The sequence below is a fragment of the Cyprinodon variegatus genome, unplaced genomic scaffold, assembly GCF_000732505.1.
Source record: "Cyprinodon variegatus isolate N-32 unplaced genomic scaffold, C_variegatus-1.0 Scaffold138, whole genome shotgun sequence".
Taxonomy (NCBI): domain Eukaryota; kingdom Metazoa; phylum Chordata; class Actinopteri; order Cyprinodontiformes; family Cyprinodontidae; genus Cyprinodon; species Cyprinodon variegatus.
Genome location: NW_015150591.1, coordinates 762,344 through 766,941, shown reverse-complemented (window position 1 = coordinate 766,941; position 4,598 = coordinate 762,344). Strand labels below are relative to the sequence as shown.

The following is a 4,598-nucleotide window of genomic DNA, read 5'->3' as shown; positions in this document are numbered from 1 at the left end:
AATATTATTAATAATAATGAAGAACTGAATATTTAATAGGGTTTGCTATTTTGTTTTATGGCTGTATTATGCAAAAAAAAAAAAAACATAAAAAATATATATATATATATATATATAAAAAACATATGGTTTGCATTCCTCTACGCAAGGCTCTTTAAAATCAGTGCAGCAATAGTGTAATCACGAACACTGTGACCTGGAAACAGCCGAACAAACACCCACAAGCGTGCACACAAACTGTATGCAGACACAGTGTGCAGCCACTGATTTATTATGGTAGACTTTCAGCATGTGCCAACGGAGATTCGCAGAGGATAAAATAAAACACATAAAAACCTCCTTTTTAACATAATTTCTCATCCTGTTGGCTGTTTTAAGTCAGAACTGAAGAGCTGATTATTTACTGCAGGCTGTAATCTCATCTCTGAGTTATTCTCTCTCAAATGAATAAAAGGTTTCCTCTGAAAGGCAGTTTATTAAGTAGAAATACAGTACTTGTTCAACTGACTGGAAATAGTATTTTTTGAGTATTTGTATTATTAACTAATATTTTAGTTTAACACCAGAATGGGATCCATTTATTCTTCAGCTTATATGTGATAATCAAAGATGATGAAGTGATGCGATGAGTGTAAAGTTGGGAATCATCCAGTTAAACACGTCCAACAGACAAGAAACATAAAAAAATTATTGCTAAGCATTTTTTTTAGGTGGATTTTCTTTTCTTTTTTACAGATGAAATTTGCCATAGAAATATTAACAGTTGTTTGTCGGTATACCTTATAAGATCGATGTTAAAAGTCAAATTTTCCATATCAATCATATTGCATAGTAAGTAATTTAACTTTCGTTTAAATTTGCATAGTCTTCGCTTCCAATGAGGTACATTTGTTATATTTGAAAGAAGTCTAATCCCTTCGCTCTCTTTGCTCTTTGAAAGTCGCTATTTTTTTCCAATCCTGTCTTGTACCTGATAAGACATGGTTCCTGCATACAGTCCCCTGTGTACGGTGGCTCTTGACACCAGCTGCAGTCCACACCTTCATCCTTCATATACTCTTAAATAAGCTTTGCTCTGCAATCCTGTTATTGTTCTACATTTCCCTGTTACTTGTTCACCTTTTTCACTGACACATATCTTCCTTCTACTCAGCTTTCCATGAATTTCATGCTTAAAGCTGTTATGTAAAGTTATTTTGGACAGCAGTAAAAGGCAGCAGCCTCCCCAGTGATTACAAGATAATAAAAGTCACATTTCTTTATTTAAAATCCTTTTGGCTCATTTGCTGTAAGCTGTGATCATTTAAATTAAGAAAAATAAACATTTCAGTGAACTCTTGTATAATTTTTTTCTTCACAATCCTCATGAGGTTGTATCTATTTTGGTTGCAACCTCTACCCTTCATTAGTTTTCATTTATGCAGTAGGCCTATTTGTCTGTCTGCTTATTAAGCAACCACCATTTGTAGCTAATAATCTTTTGGAGGTTGATAATCAATGATTGCTGAATAGCTAGAAGCAAACTCACTAACTAGTGGACTCCCGGGAACCTGGGTTCTAACATTACATTTATTTGCTATCATTTATTAAAAGAAAATGGTCATATATGCTATTTTATTTTTTGAATTACTAAAACCAAGCAAATTTTAAATCTTTATTGCTAACAGGGGTTTGCAAACTTAAACCCGGGGACTGATCCTGCTGACTAACAGATGATAATACAAAGTATGTAAAGAAGAATCAATCTGTAGAATATTTTCATACTTTTATCCCTACTTGGTTATAGTTAGAGTTGTTTGTCTATCAACAAACTTTTTTCAATAAAAACCCTTTCAACAAGAACAAAATAAATCAATCAATTAAATGTCTCTCAAGTGGTAGGTCTGGGATTAATGTCTGTCAATTCAGTTTATTTATATAGCGCCAATTCACAACACATGTCATCACAAGGCCCTTTACCAGATCATCCAGTCAAACTGATTCAAAGTTTTCTATCTAAGGAAAACTAGTTGATTCTATCGACTCATTGACTCGAATGCAATCCCTCACACTAAGCATGCTTGTAGCGACAGTGGAGAGGAAAAACTCCCTTTTAACAGGAAGAAACCTCCAGCAGAACCAGGCTCAGTGTGAGCAGCCATCTGCTGAGGCCGACTGGGGTTCAAGGAGACAGAAGCAGAGATACAAAAAGCAGCTGTAATAGGCGGCCCCGTCCAGGAAACACACAGCCAGGCAGACGAGCTCTGAGCCAGCTCCCATGTCACAGGATGAAGAAGCCAGTCACAGTCAGAGAAACAGGACTACACTAAAAAACAGGCAGATCTCCAAACGTCTGTAAACAAAGGTGTTGATGGCAGCAGCACAGCTGATATTTCTCTCCAGGATGATGCCACAGCCAAACAGGAACACTCGAGGCGAAGCTACAATGACAAAAGGAGAGAGAGCATAATGTTAGAGATTGAACAGATAGAATAGAGATAGAATGAAGCAGAATGATGAAAAAGAGGTCCCTATGTCCTCCAGCAGTCTAAGCCTATAGCAGCATAACTATAGAGATAACCTGAGCCACTCTAACTATGAGCTTTGTCAAAAAGGAAAGTTTTAAGCCTGTCCTTAAACGTATACAGGGTGTCTGCCTCATGGACTAAAGCTGGTAGTTGGTTGCACAGGAGAGGAGCCTGATAACTAGAAGATCTGCCTCCCATTCTACATTCTACTCCCATTCTAGGAACCACTAGTAAACCACACACAAATGTAAGCAGTCCATTGTATGTGTATATGGACCCCTTGTAAACATTCTACATGTTTGAAAAAATACTCACACTCACATATAGTGTTTTTATTTTATTTTGATATAATGTATCATATCAAGTTATCCATCCATCCATTTTCTGTCACGCTTATCCCAAGCAGGGTCACGAGGGGTGTTGGTGCCTGTCTCCAGCTGTCTACTGGCGAGGGTGGGGTACACCAGTCACCAGTCCATTGCAGGGTAACACAAGGACAAACAACCATTCACTCACATACTCACACCTAAGGAGAATTTAGAGAAGCCAATTAACCTAACATTCCTGTTTTTGGACTGTGGGAGGAAGTCGGAGTACCTGGAGAAACCCACGCATGCTCAGAGAGAACATGCAAACTCCAAGCAGAAAGACCCCCGGCCGGGAATCAAACCTGGACCCCTTCTCGCTGCAAGGCAGCAGTGCTACCCACTGCTCTACCGAGCAGCCCCCATATCCAGTTATAGTTAATAATATATATTAAAAAAAAAACATATAAAAAGAAGAAAAAAGGCATTTTTTAAAAACAGGTTTTGCTACAATTTAGAGACCCAACTTTTGATTGATTGACATACTAAATCTATCTATCTATCTATCTATCTATCTATCTATCTATCTATCTATCTATCTATCTATCTATCTATCTATCTATCTATCTATCTATCATTTTTATGTTATGTTATGTTTAGTTATGATTTTTTAATTGAAATATATACAAAAATAAAATAAAGCCAATTGTATTATAGGTATCACCGATGTGAGAAGCTGTGATCACTTTTCTTTCTGGCTCTCAATTGGTCCTCAGTCCTGCCCTGCGAAGGCTGAGGAAGAGGAGGAGGAGGAAGAGGAGGGAGGGCTGACTTTCAGATCAAATTCATTCGCGAAAGCATAAAGCCCGATGCTCGGTCTATGGAGGCTGAACAGGCATGCAGCTGAGAAAAATATCTTTTCCTGGATATTTCGCCCCACTTTGCTTCCAGTTTAGCTTCAGTCACTTTGAGAAGTGGAAGAGCTGGAAACACTGGGAGGATTCAGGAGCGAAGCGGAGACAGAGAGAGGACTTCCCGCAGAGAGAGAGGACTGCTGCGGGGAGAACTCAGCTGATAACTGCTCTGTGTGGATGAGCTGCAAACAAAGCAAGAGGTAAAGATTCAAGACTTTTAGCTGTTAGAGAGAAAACCTGTCAGGAATATTCATCATATAGAGCTGCAGTTCATCTTAAACATGCATTTAGGGCTTGTTATTTTTATTTTAAATATGAGAAGTTCAGCTGTCATTGATAATAAGACTAATTGTAACACTTTGCACGACTCTTTTTTTTTAAATTTGGATATATATATATATATATATATATATATATATATATATATATATTTCTGTTTTTTTTTTTCTGTTTGAGTTGATATTTTTAAACTTTCACTAAATTAACTTATAAACTTGCTGGGATACCACTTTAATTAGCCATTCAATGAACAGTGATTACCTCCTTGGTTGCACCTGGTGGGGTGGGACATGTCAAGCAGTAAATGGAGAGTTTGCCCCTAAACTAAAATGTCTGTGTTTAAAAGTCTGTATTTATCAAAAGTCGACCAAGGAAGGCACAGTGGTGAAAAGGTTCCTGGGCAGCCAACCTATCACAGGTTGTATTTGTGGGAAATTAGAAACTGTCCAACATATGTTTTTTTTTTGAATGTAATAAAAATACTCAGGGAAGAGAGATGTTGCATGGAGAGAGTTAGACAGGAATAAAAATAAACAATAAACTAAGAAGAAAGGGTATTTTAGGGAGAATATAATAGTTTGTCTGATCCATAC

General features: G+C 37.2%; 1 long non-coding RNA gene across 1 annotated transcript in view; it reads left to right on the top strand.

Annotated features, from left to right (window-relative positions):
* Positions 1-3,688: 3,688 nt before the first annotated feature.
* LOC107085962 overlaps positions 3,689-4,598 on the top strand; it is a 56,672-nt gene continuing 55,762 nt past the window's right edge. The window contains exon 1 of the long non-coding RNA XR_001481284.1: positions 3,689-3,926. This is a non-coding gene — a long non-coding RNA (uncharacterized LOC107085962). The remainder of the gene's footprint in view (positions 3,927-4,598) is intronic.